Below are 20,740 nucleotides of genomic sequence, written 5' to 3' on the forward strand. Positions count from 1 at the left end.
AATCAAATGCTAATGGTCAATTTAGTACATATATTATGTATATCTATATAATATATTAGGTACTTACATAACTTTTAGTTTACGTTCTTAATATGTATTTTATTCCTAATATATATTATACTATACACATTATTTAGTACACCTAAAAAAATGTTTAGAGTACCTACCTATATATATAGTGGTTAACTTTCTGCACTGAGTCCTGACACCTGACTACAATACAAATTTGTACGCACTTATGCTCATTAAGCTTAAAGTATAAATACATTAGTTGCAGCTTATTGGACTTACTTTGAAACCAGATTATTTGAGTGTTGAGTAAATTATCAGAATGAATAAAAAGGCAACCTGGTAAATGGTCTAAGAATAAAAAGATATATATACCTACCTATTATGCATATTACAATAAATAAAAATGTAATTTGTTTATGTGCTATAAATATCCATTATTATGTATTTATTTATGTCATTCATAAATAAAATACATTAAAATTGATAACGATAATAACAAAATATATAATAATATGTTTGTATATTTTTTTTGATAAATGTTGTTTTGCAATGACTTAAAAAAAAAATAATTTAAAAAACTTGAGTAGGTATTCATACTTTAAGGAATGAAGAGTTGTGGAAGTAGTATTAATCGTCAAAAATGTAGAAATATGCGCTTTAAATACGCATTGAATTAATTAGCCATTATCTTCATGAAGAATAATAAAAAAAAAAATAAAAATAAATAAAATTAACAGTGTAGTAAGTTTAATAGACAAATTTTTTCAAAGGTATACGTGAAAATTGTGACCGTTCTGTTTGAGTACAATAGGCGAAGGAGTTCATTAGTCATGAGTGATGAGCCCAATAATTGGCAATTACTGTATATAAAAATATGTATTATATAAATAAACTTGATACTTAATGTATAGCTTATTAGTTTCTTTACATATTATACATAGATAAACCTATTTTAAACTTTTATTTATAAATTTGGTCTTAATAATGAAGAGTGCAGCTATTTTGATAACATGATGTATCATTCGATTTTTAATATATTTAAATTCTGACTTCAAAGTTAATTATGGGATACAATGCTAATAAATAAAAATAAAATAACTCAAATAAAATACATATTTGATATTGATTGATAGAGATAGGATGTTGATAACCTAAAAAACACAAAAAATCCTTAAAAATTTTTTTTTTTAATGCTTTAAAATCTCTAAAAATTGAATTTAACTTAAAAGGTCTAATTAAATAAGTGAGAAAAATATAATTTAAAAATAATTATTATTGTTACAGATATAGGTGTAATAATGGATGTCGGAGTAATTTAAAATATGAATTGTAAAATTAATAGACAGTAGTACATGTATATACTAATATACATTTAAATCTCAAGTTTAATTTATAGCAAAAAAAATTATTAAAATTATTAAAAATAAATTAAAATTAAAATATAAATAAGAAAAATATATTAAAAATAATAAGCGTGTATGATCGGCTTATGTGTGTAAAAGTACTTGAATTTTATTAAGTTTTAATACACGTGTTATAGTTTATAACACGCGAACAGTAAACCTGTATAAGTATTAAGTACGTTATTATTTTAAACATAAACAAAAAAATGCATTTTGTAGCTAAAATGCCTAAAATTGCAAAAAAAAAAATGTAAAATAAAATTAGTATATTCTGAATCAAGGAAGCATGAAATGAATTTTTAGCTTAGATAACATTGTGATATCAAAGGGAAAAAATGCAAAAGCTATCAACAAACATCCTATCTCTATTGACTAGATATTAAATCCGTGTACACGACATAATATGTAATTAAAAGTAAATACAACTTATATATTATAAGGTTGTGGAATAAAATATTTAAAAATGCAGTTAGATAACTAACTTATTAAAATTCAACAAATTTTAAGACATACCTAAAGTGAAAAATATTATATTTGTTACGAGTTTTTTATAATATGTATTGATTTTTTTTTTTTTTGTTAAATATACATAAAATTTATTTTATATTTAATTATTTTAATATACACGGAATTAGCAGGCACCTGCCTACAATAATACCAATGCAAGTTAGTGCTATGTATGTGTTAATCATTAAACAATGTTCAGTTTTTATAATATGAGTCATAGTTATAATGGTACATAGTTGGTTTATAATATAAGTATATTCGTAGTAAATTTATAAATTAGGAATTCTTAAGTTATCTTGTTTGCATTGAATAAGACTCGACATATCTATTTAAATGATATAAAGAGAGAAACAAATTAAAAAAACATTAGTACAATAGAAAATAGTAAATTGATTAGAAGAAATGAATGCACTTAAAATATTTATATATCATAATATGATATGTAATATACATTGCAATGTACAATCATTATACGTAATAAAGAATTTATACAATAATATGTCTTTATGACAATTAAAGGTACAGGTAAAATAAAATGGTGAAAAAAAATATTCAAGTACATATAGGTTACTATAAATGCAGTTAAAATAATTTATTGAATATAACGAACCAGAATATTATTAGGTTTTTCAAAATAAAACTGAATATCATAAATATTTTAAAATAATATTTAATATATATGAATAAAATAAACTTAAAATAAAAATTATATGATTTTTATATTTTAACAATAATTTAATATGTAGTCAAATTTACTTTCTAGTCAGATATAAAAATTATATCTCAGAAAATATTTTTTATTATAAAAAAGCTACTTTATAAATACAGGGTAATTTATAAAAATTGAACTAGCCAATAGCCTTCCACATCTTTATTGTTTAAATTTTTTTAACAACATAGTATAGTCTAGAAGAATCATATATTTTTGAAAATATTGTATTCATTTTATCTCTTTCTGAACAATATAAATTTTACAAAATTATTTTCTAATAACAATGTAATAAAATAACTAAGGATTAAGGAAGAAACAGAAAATATTACATAATTATGAACAAATATAATAGCCAATTTATTAAACCGATATATTATACATTTATAAGATGTTTTCTACAAAAAATAAAAATAAAATAAACAATAGTCAAGATTTATGAATATTTACTAAATGCAGTTTTAAAAAAAACTTCCTGTTGGAGTAGTATTAAGAAAATAATACATAATATCATAAATGTGGATAACAATTAATAGAAATATTAATTTTTATAAATAATTTGACGAATAGTGAATATTAAAAACTATTAAATGATAATAATTACAAGCATATAGTTAAATACTTATTTATAAATATAATATTATGACAAAAATAAGTAGGCACATACCACATAATATGTATAAATATAAAACATATAACATTAAATATCTACACAATTGAACTAAATGATAATTTTCATTTTAATTTTAGCAGTTATATTAATAACATGAAGTGTAATAGACATTTTTTTCTAGAATACGTAATAAATTACCTATACAATATATATATATATGCATAATTCATAATAAAGTAATAATTAACACAATCACTAATTAATAATTTTGTTATTTCAACGAGGTATAGTAATAATTTTATATTTTTATTTATTTAGTATCGATGGAATGAAGAAAATTGTGAACATAATAATAATATACCTAGTCTGCATACTGGAAACAAATAATAATATAGATAAATAATTCTTATACTGTTTAAAATGTAATGTTTTGGTCTAAGAGTTGAGCCGTCTGCTTTTTTGATTTAACTCAACAAGGTCAACACGTTATCTACTATCGCCTAATACTCTGGATGAACTTGACAGCTATTATCACAATGCATAGTATGCCTTGAGATGTATTATTATTTCTGTGCATTATATTATTGTGCTAATGGTTTATCTAAAATAGACCTGTTTTTAATATTGCCTAAGAAAATTATTTCAATAATTAATCCTATTCCTTTATTATTATATTAACTATATAGCGATATTATTTCAATAAATGGTTTCGTTTGCATCTTACATAAATTTATGTAGAGAATTCGAACTATTAACCTATTTTATATACCTATGAACCTATTAAAAAAATATATAAAACTATTTAATATTTTCAGATAAACAATACAGGGGTTTATTATAATATTTAATTATTGTATATCTATCTACAATATAATATAATATACTAATTTATGTATATATTTTTAGTGAATAAAAGGTCAAAACAATTTTACTTAGTCTACTAATCATTGGCGTGTCCACGGGGGGGAGGGTATGCACTTTGCACCCTCTGCAAAAAAGTTCTGGACACGCCTATGCTACTAATATTAGGAATAGGTACCAATAGATACTTAAAAAAAAGAGTTGACGGCAGAAATGTTCGAGTTTTTTAGTACTTTTTGTGTTTACATCAAATTAACGACTAAGAAAAATATATTCATACTCATTTTTAACAAAATCTTGAACAATTTTAAGAAATCCTGTTAATATTCGTCATAAGCTGTTTTTTTAATACCTATACAATTCTATAATGATTGCATTACATTTTGGTTGGTGTTAATTTCAAATATTTTAATTAATAAATTGTATAATGTATAATATATAATCGAGGCAATCGAGCTAGGTAGGACCTATCGGCTATCGTACTACTTAATACTTATACATTTGACGTGTGTGTCATAAAATTCCTAATAATTATTCACTATTTTTAAAAATGTAATTGGTTTGTCTATTTTCATATTGAACATGTTAAAAATATATTTATCGCAATTATTTGGAACCAGAAACACTCTACCTATGAATACAAAGAAACAACAAGAATAATTATTATGGTTTGTACTCCAAGAAAATGTAAGCTTGTTCCAATGTAATATGCGTAGTGTGATTTGGATCAAAAAAAGTTACCACCGCATCGGGTCGAACATTTCACATACAATTCACCTGCACGTCATCTGGCCTACTAGATCGGAGCGCGTTGGACGATGGCGTTTGTGTGTGTATATAAACGGATAGAACAAAATCTCTAGGTGTGACATCAAGGTCAAATTTTGTATTCAACCTATTCGGTCTTCGAGGTGAAAGAATCTTCAAACCTATTTTATTTTCTAAGCAATATATCATATTATTTAAATAACTAAACTTTGAACCTAACCTTATAACAATATGTCAACATACAATATAGCAAATTATTTATTAATTCATATTTTTAAATTTTTTTACGATTATAGTTACTATTTAATTTTTAACTGTGGCGCTTTGTTAAGATTTGAAAACTAAAAACAATAACACCAACACGTGCACGTAGGTATTTATTATAAAAGGGAAAACAATTACTTTTCCTTTCACTTTTTAGATTCTGAGTGATATTATGAATGTATTAATCATACAATAATGTAGTTTTTTTTGTATTTTCTCTTGGGGCAGTAAAAATTCTCAATCTTAAACTTTTTAGTAGCAGAGCTGAATCTTATATATAACGGGTGTAAATTAGTATTAATAATAACGTATAAAATATAATATATTTTAATTTTATAATAATTATAAAATAGTACTTACAAAATAGTATTACTCAGTTCTCAGTGTTTCCTAACCTATGGGTCGCAACCCAGTATTAGGTCAAGCAATATTTTTTATGGGTCGTATTTGTGGTGTTTTTAAACTAATTAGCATTTTAAAATGTCATTGTATGTATAAAATATGATGATATACGTAGAAGTTATTAAGTTATATTCTTAATAAATAGTTTTTTTTGCTATAACAATATAATGAATATCGTTATTCATAGTTTAAGTATATAATTTCGTCCAAATTTGAACTTAAAATTTCTATAAAAAAATATACACTTTAATTTTCAATATTGGAGGTGGTTTTTAATAACGAATTAGATCTAGGTGATATTTAAAAGAGTTAAAAAACTAAAATAGTTAAATTTCCAATACTATTGATACCTAACAATTTGATATAAAAATGTCTACCGAAAAATTAAATTAAATTTTTATGAACGTCTGAACAATTTTGTTCTGATGAATTTTACTTTACGCAATGACCTTTTTAAAGTATATAGATATTTATTTTAAGATATTATCCATGTATACCATAACGTATTCACATTGTTTTATGGTAAGGTGTTATTGGCTTAATAGTCAACTACAACAATATAATAATCTATTAATCTATATGATTACATAAAGATATGTACAAATTAAATGTCTGATATAAGTGATAAGCGTATAATTTAAAAACGGATAAACTGATTGGGCTCATTATTTTAAAATGTTCGTAATAGTCCAAATATAGTTTTTACGGCAACAAAAACGGAAAAGTGATCCTAAAAATGAAAAATTTCGGGAAATGTTGAAAGTTTTTTTTTTATGGGATTTTTGTATGAACTCGTGACTATATGCATGGATATCGTTTGTCGGATCAACTAGTATGGTATAAATAATATTTATTTTATTCTTTTTTTACTATTAAATATTTATAATAAAATAAATGCAATATCTTTGGCAAAACCTAAATTAACCTTCTGTCTTTTACTATAGGAATACTAAAATAAAATAAATATCAAGTAATATCAAAAAACATAACATGAAATGTATTCTTAGTGATAAAGGCTGACAGATCGTCTTCGCTCATAATCTTTTTTCGTATACAATATTACAATGATATCATTGAATTTAAATTTAACACATCTGTTACAGTGACCCACTTGACACCTACTATATAAAACAGAGTGTGGTACCCAGGGCCGGATTAACGTATAGGTAGTATAGGCAAGCTAAACTTTGAAAGGCGCCAAGCAGAATCTGTGCCAAGTTCTACAATTTATTTAAAAAAAAAATAATTTTTTTACATTGAATTTTATTGAAAATGTATTAAAAAATGATTAAATTAAATGCTTAATACTTTTGTTTTATTTGCATTGATATAAATAATAATAGGTATATTTTTATCTGTATTTTCCATTTATTCATTATTGTGTATTTATGTTTTGTAATTGTATAAGTGTTGTAACTAGGTAATGTACCGGGAAATTTTAAAAAGGGCCCCATTACCGAAATCCGAAGAAGGGGCCCACCGGGAAATGCCCGGTTTCCCGGTAGGCCTATCCGCCCATGCCTATAATGTATATTTAATATATTATAATACCTACTGTGATATTTGTATATATAATTCTATAATATAATTGTATATGTATTGCATAATATTAATATATAGATGCAATGGTTTTTATAATATGAAATTATAAACGTTGATGATTGGGCAGAGTATAATAAAATTTTAGGGTATAGGGGCGTAGATAAAACCATTGCCTTGAGGCGCATTTTTCCTAAATCCGGCCCTGGTGGTACCCAGTATCCATTAGCCTATATTTTTATTTTGTACCAGAAACCGTCATCACGATTGAAGGCATAATTTTTCTTCTGTATACAATAATATGTATATAAAAATAAATTGAATAGCATATCAACAAATATACATTTAAACATCGTTTTACGATCTAAAATTTCTATTTAAATTTTAAAATAAATTTCAATTCAAATGCCAACGACCATACCACGTTGAATACACCAGTTCTCGTCCGATCACTGAAGTTAAGCAACGTCGGGCGTAGTTAGTACTTGGATGGGTGACCGCTTGGGAACACTACGTGCCGTTGGCATTTTTTTTTCTATTTTTTCCGAAAATATTGTTGCATTAATTAAATTATTAATATTTAATCATTATAATATTCTTTAATTATATCATATATTATTTGTATTGACTGTTCGGTCAATACTGACTTACCTTAGATCGGTATGAATATATTCGTGGTATAAATAGGCAATATCTTAAAATGAATCTACATATTTCTTTAAATTAAATTTTGTATTTACTAATAGAATATAAGAATTTAGAATATATGTAAAAATTTCAAGTCTCTAAGTACAATATTTTTTAACAACAACAAAATTACTAAAATTATTTTTTTTTTTCATTTATATCCATTAAATATATATAATATAATATTATTTTTATATTTTTCTTTTTCTTTAAATACTTTTTAAAAATCGTATATTTAATTATTAAGTCGTAGCTATTAAAATTGGAAATTCTGTACATTTTTTACTTGAAAATGTTTGTGAGCTTGCTTACACATTCCCATTACGTCGACCTACTCAATTACGAGTTATATTCGAGTCGAATGACACCTACTTTAAAGCTAAGCAACTTACCTTGTTTTTCTATCTCCACTGTTTTTAATAATTTTACTCGGAAAATTTAAAACTTATTTTAAGAGCTTATTTAATGAGACCATATTATTTTAATTCAACTAATAAAATTATTATGAAATAATGTCTTTTCCGATGAATAACATTGTCTTAAATTTCTGAAGATTCTTTCATTATATATTAATACAATTATTATGGGTCACAAATTCACAACCGTAGTATCAACAATGATAATAATAAAGATGATCATATTTCTTGTGCTATATTGATAATTTAAAGAACAACTACTGTGAAATTTAACGTAATAAAAGCCTTTGTTTTTGGTTTTAAATCAACGTGACTATAATAATAATATATATTGGCTATTATTACTATGTGACTTTTATAGGGCCAAGCCCGGAAGTTAATAATTAATATATAGGTATAACTCAGTTAAATACAATGATATAGGTATTGTGACACTTGATTTGAAAATTGGGTCTGGGTGAACAATTCTGCTGAGAGGAGGTAATATATTTTACAGTTATAATAAAAGGAAAAACTATATTATAGCAATAAAATGTATAAGATAATATTAATTAATTAATATGCTTAAAATGTCTGGAGTTTAAATGATTCAATAATTATCTGCACGTTTTGTTTGTACCTGCTCTACGTATTTCAAGTTAAATGCGCGCAGTCGATCTTGGAAAAATATTTAACAAAGTTCAAAAATGTTGACGAAGCCGTATCGAACTCACGAGCACTGCGTCTTTTTATTACTGTCAAAAATCCATATCCGTTTCTGACCACAAAATATAAGTTTTTAAAACGGAAGAAATTTTTTCTCCCGAAGACAATCGTTTTCATTAGTTTTTCAATGATCCGAGTCCTTTCAGCATTTTTATAATATCATATTATTGCGTGTCCGCGGAAAAGGCGACAAGGCACAATACAATACGTATTAGTAATCTGTAATATTACTAGGAAGTTCTTGCATTTGCATGTTTTTTTTGAACCGTTAGATTTATTGCTAAGTGAGCTAGAAATTCGTTCTAAGACACTACGAAAATATATCAAAAGTTTATAGTGCATATTTTTTGCATATTTAGTGATTTTTAGATTAAGAGCATATTTCTTAATTTTACAATTTTTTAGAGCATATTTTATAATTTATGAAGATTTACTATGAAAATTTGTAAATAAAAAAATAAATACATTAATATTGAGAGATATTATTAGATATTATTTTGTATTATTTTTTTAAATTATAATTGAAAATTAAAAATCAGAATTATTTTTATTGTTTTGTTTTTTCGTGTTTATAATAATTTATAAAATATTTCTGCATATAATAATTTTGTGTAAAAAAATAAAATATAAGTGCATGTTTTTAGAGTATATTTGTACTTTTTTAAGCGCATAAGTGCATGCTTATTTAGTACTTTTTTAGTGCATTAAGTTCGGAGCTCTACATATTAGATATACACATGTACATATAGTCACGAGTAAATATCTAGGTGTATCATGTATACGATATGAGTATCAAAATGGAGTTCATAAATCCTATAGTGGTAACGAAAAAATCAAATCGAATCGGATAATACTACGCTATATTGGCCACGGCGTCAAGATCGGCGCTCGCGTCCTTTTGCGGGGCGGTGTGTGCACAAAAGTATTAGTGCAGCGTACAAAACATAATTCGTATGTATATAATATAATTGGTGTTAGTATGAGTGTGTGACACTCTGCCGGCGATGCAGCTGTCGCGGCGGCGGAGGTATTCTCCTTTCTCCTCGTGAAATAAAAGCCGCCGTGGTTTTGTTTGTTTCTCTCCCTTGTGCTGTAGAGTGCACGAGTACACCACCGCACCGCCACCGCCGGTAGATAACGTTTGTGTTAACTGAAAACAAAGTACCTACGGCTCGGCCCTGCGATACGAGACGACGGCATTGACGTAAGCAATGTATTATGTATTGCGACAACTGTTGTGTGTAAAAAGTGCATGCGGTCCAATTGTGTCCATTTTTAAGCAAAACTGTTATATAGGCGCGACCGTGGATCTAAACCGTTCTAGGTGCTATAATAATAAGAAGGGAGGCGATATCCAATTTAGTGGCGCAACTAGAATTAAGTAAACCAGTAGGCTGTTGTTTTTTTATGAATTTATTTTAAATAATATACTTTTTATGTAATAGCAAAATATGTATTAAATCAAAAAAAAATATTTAATTTTATTAATTTTAATTTATATATATATGTGTATACCTCGTATATTATAAATTATAATTTATATGACGTGTCATTTGTAGATAAATTTATTAGCCATTACATAATATATTATAGTATGAAATATTTTCCAGCGTTTGTTTCCACAAAAATATATCTATCATTTCTTCAAAATTCATATTTTGATTATTTGTATTTAATTCAACTGAAAGTATATATGTAATACCAAGTCGCTAAATATGTCTTTACACACTGGTTAATATCAAAATTGTATTTATAGGTACATACTACATACTATTATAGAATGACTATAATAGTGAAAAATCATAATTCAGATTATTATAGATACATTAAAATGAAATGTAGTTGTCATTTGTCAATATAATATAAATAAAAAAATCGTCATTATGCATTTCAAATTTAATATGCCTTCTTGTATACTAGTGGCCTATGGCCTTTGACCATCTTGCCATCCAGTATTGTTACGCCATTTCGATACCTATAATATACTCACAGTATGATAAATAATAGGTATATTATACTTTTTCGATTTCTCGACACCCTCAATACGATTGTGCACGCGCACGTATGGTATTGCAGGGTATAGGAATTTAGATTTTTTTTAATTATCGATTTTTGGATGTTTGTTATAAAAGCGTGTAATAAAGAACACTTTTATGGGTTTAGGATAATATATTATAATAATATAGACAATATTATAGTGGCTTATACATTTTCTCTGCCTTACGACTTATTTATTTATTTGTGTATACATAATATACTATGTATTGTATTTACACTAGATATTAAATGTTAAATTACGTGTTGTACATAATATTAATATAAAGTATTTCTATACAACAAATAGTTTATGATAACAAATTAGAAGCCATACGCTCACATTCACTCGCTCATAATTCGTGATGAATTATTGATGTATAGCAATTTAAACTACCTACAAGAAAGTATAGAGTATGCGGGTATACTAAAGCTGTGCAGTGCCCTTACGATATGGACAATAAACGCGACGAGCACCACGAGGATAACAGGAAAATAAAGAACATGTATAGAATGTGTTGGTGATATTTTATTCAAAATACGTAGGTACAGTAAATAATTTGAGCAACGCGGACTTTTGTTCTTTTATACACAGAGAGGATGAAAAAAAAAACCGGATGGAGTGGACCAACTTTCGCGGCGGTATGCGCGCGGAACACTGTCGAGAGTACGAATCGCGGCGTTCGGGATTAAAACTTAAGAATGTCTAAAAATCTTAACAACATTTTTAGGAGTGCTCTTATACGACGCCCCAACCATAGTAGTGCTACACGCTCGATCGTCTCATATTCCACGCCGCGTATATAACAACAATATGCCGTACGGTATATCGTGTATATGATGCTACACATCAGTCAAACGCGCATATTATTATTACAATAGTGCGAGTGGCGGCGGCCGGTCGAGAACGTTTTCGGGCGTGAGGCGCAGGAAGGCGTCCTGGAACTGTTTTTCCGGCAAAGCGGGGACGGTTTCCTCTCGAAATAATAATAGTACGAACGCGTACGATATTGCGGCGGCGGTTCGGCGACATCGCCCCACTACGTCGAGCCTCGCGCGCACACACACGCACACGCACACGCACGCACATAATGGAATAATACGCACAGCCACTGCAGCTGGCGTCGTCGGCTCTCGGTGCGCCGTGCATCCGCCGCCCGAGTTTGTTGAACTTCCGCGGGCCCGCGCGACCTCTTGCCGGGCGCACGCACACGCGTATTTCTATTTTCTATACACTGTGTGTACAGCCACTATTATAGATACCTACGTGCGTACGTGTGTGCAATAAAACCATTATAATATTATTATTATTATTATTATTGTTGTTGTTGTCGTACACTGCAACATTACAATGTATTATTGTAGACGGCCGGCAATACGGCGTTGCAACACACGCTATACACTATGGTCTGTGATATTATTGAAATATTTGTACATCATTATAAAATTATACGCAGTAACATATAATATTATACGCACTACTGCCGCGCGGTACGTCCGGTTGTCGCGCGTCATACCTCCCGACTCTGCAGTGAGTTGACGGATTACGACGACGGCGGTGATGATGGCAATGATATAATAAAGTGTATTATTGACTATTGTGTTACGACGTGCGTTAATATACGACCGTACAATGTATTGCTATGTAATTATAAATAGCGTCGACGTTCAATAATGATATTGTTGTATTCACGGCCGCGCCGACTGCCGAGGGTATACGCCAAGGCGCAAACTCGGCATGGGCTTACCTATCCTATCGGTCGCCGCGGTCTGTCGTTCGCGCGGTGGGTTTACAAAACCGTCCTTGGGATTGGTGGTAGGCCGCGGCGACGGCGACGACGGTCCGCGCGCTCAGGGTTCGACGAACCTCGAAACTATATACGCTAGTCGTTCTTCTTGCGTGCACTTCTCCACTTCTCTCGCGCGGGCGCGCCTGATACAACAATAATATAATGGTATATATCTACGTGTGCTGTGCGCGTATTATATTATATACACTTTACATTGTGTGTGTGTGTGTGTACAGCACACGTATATATATATATATATATATGCGCGTATATACGCCAATGCGCGGTACACGTGCACCGCACCGCACACGTGTCACGGTTGCCGCCGGCGACGCCGCCGCCGCCGCTCGCGCTGGCGCTAGGCCGGTGCGAGGGTCAGCAGCCCTTCCCGCGAGCGCACTAAAAGCACCGTGTGCAGGACCCTTCGCGGAGGGCGCGTACACCCACGCATAATATATATAATGATATCTACGCGTGTTTACGTTACCCGGCGGTGCGTGCGTGTGCTGCGCCGCTGCGATTCCGTGATGATCTCGGAGAGCGGCGAGCGAGGGCAGAGCGATGCCAGGACGGTTGTGGGCGGTTGGGCGGGACGGGGCGCAGAGAGTGAAAGAGAGAGGTCACGACCTTCTTGGGGTCGCACTCGGCGCGCATGCGCCGCCCGTAAACAAACAGCGGGGTGGATTTTCGTTTTCACTTTTCACGTCGTCATCGCGCTGCGCCGCGTTATTTTACACGATAATAATACGATTCTTATTAAACGCGCCGCGCACTATGATGTTGTTGTATTGTATTAGTAATATTTTAGACATGCAATCAATACTAAGATGTATAATATGTATAAAATCCAAAATACTACTCACTCACTGAGCGCTAATACTTCTAGAAAACGACAAAACGAGTATGAACTTGAATTTTAGGAGGACAGTCGTTCTCTAGATGTGCGCTAAGAAAGCGTTTTAAACAAATCACATTTCAAAGGTCGGCTAACTCGGGGATTTCGTTTTGGTAAACGGAAATCGAATATTTGTTGTTTTTTTTGTATACGGGGTATTATTATAATTGAATATAATTTTAGGCCTATATTTTAAATTTGGTCAAAAGTAACCCCGAGTGAATTTGATAAAAATATGCGTAGCTCGCGTATAACGGAGTTTAAAATGGAATAAATTTACCATGTATAAAATTAAAGTCTTTAAACGGACGATCCTTTTACAAATCCACAGTTTTCGACCGATTTTCGTCAATAGGAACATCCAATGATACATAATATCTGGGCTACTTTATTACTTTTTAAACTTACTTCTCATTCGCGAAAAACTGTAATTTTTTATTTATATACCTATTGTTGCCATTGGTTACAGAAAATAAAATAGTTATTACGATAGGATATAGTTTTTCTAATCCGTATTTTATGTTTGGTCGAAACATCTCAAATAACTTTACCGTGTAACTGTGCGAGTGTATATTTTATACATTTAACGGAGTTGAAAGGTTAAATACACGGGTTACACTGAAACGTTTTTGGCAACTATAGTATACATATATTAATAAAAGGCAATGTATACGTGCGTAAGCAATCCCGGATTCGGACTAATGGTTTTTAAATTTGGAGCATTGGTAATCCTATACCCGTATCCTATAACTGTGAACCTAGGAGCCAAATTTTGAATTTTAAAGAGGGGCACACGCATGGTTTTGTTGGCCTATGAAAAACGAATACCCGTCTATTTATTTGTACGAGTTCCTATACTTTCCATTGGTTACAGAAAATGAAATAGTTATTACGATATTGCATGTGATTCTAGACCTGTATTTTAATAGTATCTGATCAAAACAACCCAAATGACTGCGTGTTAAGAATATGTGAAGTTTACATCAGGCGGAGTTTAAGACACAGTAAATCCACTTGCATTATTTAAATTGTCACGGACAACACCGCGTACGGATTCAACTACCATCTATATACTATTTTTAATGTTGTTATGAATGTATTATTGTGATTCTAATAACCGATGAAGAAATCGATGAAAAGATTGCCGTTCTATTGATATACCCATTCTATTTAGATTGATTTAGCGTGATTTCCGATTCGGGTAATAATCCCCCGACCATATAATATATATATATTTATAGCCTCGCAGGTTTCGTTTTCAAATTTAACAACACTATAATTACGACCATACAACATCAAGATCATATAAGGTCGTTGAATGACCGGAGTGTATAGCAGTTGGTGCGGCTGCGTGGTCGAACGACAAGCGGTTTTCTATTTCATCTTATTATCTCCGTACATACTATTATATCATATACCTATATTTTTGTATACTATGTGCTGCGCCTACGCGCACCACGAAATAGTCGATCCTCACTCGTTATACACGTTACATAGTGCATGGATTAAACGTTTCGATGTATACAATGTGCGTAAATATATATATATATATATATATATTATATGTGTTATATAAGTCGTACGCTCGCCCGCCGTGTGCTTATACGCGGTACGATATTATATACGACCGCCGCCGTTAATAGCGCCGAAAGAAAGAAGAGAAAAAACCAGATGTGATGTTTTACATTTTTTTACGCTCCCGAACGAGGTTTTTGACCTCGTCAGAATTATCGCCAAGAAGAGGTTATCTTTAGGTACACACACAATATACATTTCCCCAACATCCCGACGCACCGTTTACGCCGCGGCGTGTTATTTACATAATATTACACATAGGTAATACACATACGTACTATGTTATATAACAATAATAATAATATAAAGATAGGTATATATTATAATATTATATTGTTATTTGTTTGTCATTCTCGGCAGTCGTGACGTGTGCACACACCGTCGTCACAATTCGTTCAAAACGATTTTTAAAAAACCATATTGAGATCGTTATCCATAAATTGCATTTCCATATTATTTTATAACCTATGACAACGTCGTAGTTTTTGAAACGTTCGGAATTCGCACACAATAGGTATATTCTCACCCGGGTAGGCATAATGATATAGGTAATACTATAATAATATATATATATATATATATATATACATTGCACACACTTAGCATTGTATACTCCGACCCCGCCACTCTTCTTTTTGATCACATTAATATGTATATAAAATTATGTGTACCGCGGTATACGGTCTACAATTCTACATATTACTATATGTTTGCATTTTATAGCTGAATAGTGATCTATGACGTATATAAAATATAAGCACGCCCACTGATGTTCGCCATCGAACACCGCGCGTGAATATGCTTATACGACAATAATTAGTGCTTTTTTAAGCGTAAGTACCTGCAGTGGAATTCTATACACCGGATTATGGCCGGATATCAGACCGCGTTGTTGGCATGCGGATTCCGCAAACACTTAGATGGGGTTCTAAAACATCGAAAAAAATCTTTTGTTTTCCTGCGGCTAGGGTGGAAACCCGTGTTCACTAAATTCGTCTACCGACTTTAAGTTACTTTTAAATTACTTTAAGTTAAAAAAAATCCAGTATGTTTGGTGGAAAATTGTAGTACAAGCGGGTAATAATGTCCGATTTTATATCGAAACAATAATAATATACTATATTATATTATATATCGCACGAGTAATAGAGTCTTAATAGCGTATAAAAGGTGAATAACTGCAGTTCATTCAGATTTCCCTAAGCCCGTACCCAATAGCGTATAGTCTATTTATAATTCTATAAAACGTATTATTGGGGTGGTGGCTCCCTGAAAATGTCGATCCCTCGGACTGAAATGTTTGAAGTCGCCGACACTGGTTTGGTAAGTACGGTATATTTTTCGGCTTGTTTTTCTCTGGCCGGCAATATAATATATATATATATATACCAATAAAATACTCTTCGTTCACTTTCCGTAAAAACAACATTTACACTTCCCTATAGTCGACCGTTGTAGGGTTTTCGACTTATTGGCTCCGGAGTAGATGGGCGATGGCCGTACACTCGTATTGTTATATTATTGTTACACGAGGGTAGTGACCTCACGGGATTACCCTCTAAGCCATTTTCCTTGACTCACATCAAATACTCTCCACACTACTGTTATGTGTGTAATATATGTAATAAGTACCTATTACATAACAACAAACTATATTTTCGCCGTTGAGACATAATTGCATTACATAATATTATTAATTATTGTACATTATATTTACCAAAGACATCCGAACCGAACACTGTATATATGTATTTATTTTATTAAACACAATTCGATATTTTCATCGTCTGAAGTTACTGACGCGTATATTTCAATTTCAGTCACATATACTACCACGCTAACTGCGCACTAAATTTCAGGACAAAAATATAAAGGAAAAAATTCAGGTGGCTGCACATACACGGTGGCCACTATTTGAACATTTTGTTCACTAGAATCATCTGATCATCACATTGACTTTGGTATAAATAAAAGATATATTACATAATAACGAATTTTTGTAAATATATATCAAATTCGATATCAATAAATATAACTTAAAGAAGGTAATTGTGTTAATACTATTGTAAACTCTCTATAAAAATATACAATTATTTTTCATCGTTTGTTGCAACATTTTCAAATATTGTCCTAGTTATTCCGTTTTGTTTCATTTTTTTTTTTTTTACGTTGATGACAGTTCCTATATAGTGTCCTGCCTATTGTACAACTGACAAGTAGACGAACGCGTACGTGTATAATAATAGCATCTATACATAATACATATAAATTTCGAGACGAAAATACCGATCGCTTTTATGAGTATCGTTTATGTATCACTTCGTCGGCTTCGCTGTTCCCGAGAATAATTTATATTGTATTCGTGTAATAATGTATGCAATAATATGCAGGTTTCCTACATTCTTGACTATCCTATAAATACCAATGCAACGCGTATATAATATAAGGTATATTATATTATATAACTATAGTATTATATAGAAACTATATGCGCTTAGTCGCTTGGATGGTTATTAATTTATTGTAGTTATGAATTTAGCCGCTCAAATCGAAAACACTTCTTATTGAATAGGATTTGTATAAGATAAGAATGATTTATCATCAATGGTTTGTATTCAAGAAATAAGACTAGTCTCTATTTTTAAGTATAAATATCAATAGGTACATATGAAAATGTTTAATATTATAAATTTATAACAGCTTAACGTGATAATAAAAAACAAGTCGTTTTGTAATCAATTACAATCAATTAAAAATACTCACCTACAAAGGAGCAATTCACAAAAAATAAAATATGTATAGTTATATTTTACGATTACGGATAATACAATTTTCAACGAATATCTAAATAACTTAAACGAACTAAATATTCATTATATCATTATGTATAATATGTACACGCGTTATTATTTAAACTTCTTGTACTTGAATGATAATTTATTACAAAATTGAGTAATATTTTTACTATTGCATTTGATATATATATATTATGCCTTTTATGGGATATATTATTATATGGCACTATATTTGTATAATATTGGGTAAATTTTTTTTTATATGACAAAACTATTGAGTCGTAAGTGCTTCATAAGCTTATAAAATATTTACATGCATCTGAACCTTCAACAGTACCACTGTTTATATACGAATTCATGGTTTTATTACACTTTATTATAGTACAATAATACACGTAGAAAAGTCTTACTGTTGAACACGTTTAATGTTTAATGATTCTAAAAGAATTGTCAAACCCACGAAATAGAACACATTTGGTAAATGTCATGTTTTTTGTCTTCGAATTTCATACAATTATGTTGGAAACTTAATTACCTTCAAATCTAAATCGATAAAAATGTCCATAATAATATTTTTATACCATTAGACGTTTTTGTAATATATTAAGTGTATCATTATTATAGGAGTATGTACAAATATTATATTATATTATACTTGATAAATTATAAGTCATAAATTCATCATTTTGTACAGTGTATATTATTTTACTCATATTTTTTTACTTTAGCGTATAATAATTATTTTATAAAAAACTGGAAAATAAAAGATGATATAGATTATAGGTATTTTGTATATTATTTACATTGGTTGTAACAATCAACCTTTTATTAAAAAGTTTTAGCCACATATTATGTATCATTGCACTTGCACTTGAACATAAATCTAACCTAAGGTTGATTTTATGTTTGATTTTTTAAATAATAACAAATGTTAAACAATACATACTATTCTATCACTTTTGAAATTCATTAGTCATTAGTCTTTATATACACAATACAATACAATACAGTATAGTTAAAATACCTACTATACCAATAGGTGCTATATTTACTTTTTTTAATTACCTATAACTTACATTAATGACTAAGAATTCAAAGGCTATTAAATTCGTATATCAGTATAGGCTATAGTATTCTTATATACTTTTGATATAAATAACAAAAAAAAAATTTTATACTTAAAATCCGATTTTTTTTTTTTGATTTTTTAATTTTTAATGAGTGTCTAATACAAACTTTTTTTTTCAAATGAGAATATCCTTTTACGTGTAAATTGTTGGGTTATAGCGAGCATATGATTTTTTAATTTTTATAAATTAAAATTTAGACAAGTAGTTTTTGAGTTATTATATATTTTATAGTTTATGTATTAAAGATAATAGTCTTTATGCTGTTGGAGTACCCTATACTTTTTGTGGTTTTAGTATAATAAGTGAAAAGTTGGATAATGTAATTCCCCATGTCCGACTTCTATTTTGAATGTATTTAATGAATTTATCAGCTTATTTTCTAAATGCTTAGGTTTTTAAATTGTTAAGTTAAGAAGCCTTAACATTTAAATTATTTTTAAAAAATTTCTGAAAACCGAAAATATTTTTCAAATAGTAAATATTAAATATTTTTTCTACATAACCTGATAAAAATGCATACAATTTACCAACCTTCCTCCAACCACATGTTGGGAAATTGTATTTTTTCGTCATTAATCAATGTGATATTAGTGTAATATTTTATGTAAACATTTTCAGATTTTGTGCAATAGTGATTTTAGTGCAAATTATTTTTGAAATATTATTATCCCCGTGTTATTTTAAATTTATAATCGGTTATCGTTAAAAAATAAATTTTATTTCACTAAAGAAAAGTTTTTAAATACTTTTAATGTAAGTATTTAAAAATATAATTTTTAAGTATACTTAAATATTCCAAAAATTAGAATTTAAATTAATGCATAAAAGTAACTTTGGATTGTGCATATTTGATGAATCATCCAGTATAATATACTGGATCATACTATAGTGTAATGCAATATTTTATTTATTTGCATTTTGAATAAAAGTTTAATATTCAAGTAAGTTTAAGTTGGTAACTCAATTTTTTTTAAATTATAACAATTTAAACACCGTTTATTTATCTTTCTTTTAATATATATTATTACAGATGAGTATTACTTTTATAAAACCTCAGTGACTACAATAAATATCAGCCATTGAGAAGTTTCTGTTTGGTGGTAAAATATACCTAGTATAAAAATAATATAAACATTTTTATATACATATTTATTATACATTTTTTAATATTAATATAATTTTTTGATATTTAATAATTTCGTAATTTTTGGAGCATTATATATAACTATTTAAAGTTTATTATTATCTACTTTTTTTAAGTTATGATTTTTATTCTATAATTAATCTAAATAAATGCTATTCATTGTCAGTAAATATTTTTACTCGTAAGATTTCAGAATAGTGTCATCTATTGGAAATATGTCTATACCTTATATTTAACACTTTTTTTTTACTTAGACTCAAAATAGTTAAACAAAATATGTCATGTTAACATCCATCAATAGATTTGCATGTTATAAATAAAAAATTAATACGTTTAATATTGATAACTTCTGTAAATATATAACGTGTACAAACTACAAGTAACATAATAATTCGAGCAACAAGGAAGTACCTATATCTGTAGTCTACACATGTAACTTACTAATATGTACATTGTATCTCAATAAATGTCAATAATTTAACATCCAATAT

At 29.1% G+C, this 20,740-nt stretch overlaps 1 non-coding gene across 1 annotated transcript; it reads left to right on the plus strand.

Moving 5' to 3' along the window:
• Positions 1 to 7,485: 7,485 nt before the first annotated feature.
• On the plus strand, positions 7,486 to 7,604 carry LOC113559481. The gene has a single exon (XR_003405983.1). It is a non-coding gene; the product is annotated as a 5S ribosomal RNA (ribosomal RNA).
• Positions 7,605 to 20,740: the final 13,136 nt, after the last annotated feature.

This window comes from Rhopalosiphum maidis, chromosome 3 (genome assembly GCF_003676215.2).
Source record: "Rhopalosiphum maidis isolate BTI-1 chromosome 3, ASM367621v3, whole genome shotgun sequence".
Classification (NCBI taxonomy): domain Eukaryota; kingdom Metazoa; phylum Arthropoda; class Insecta; order Hemiptera; family Aphididae; genus Rhopalosiphum; species Rhopalosiphum maidis.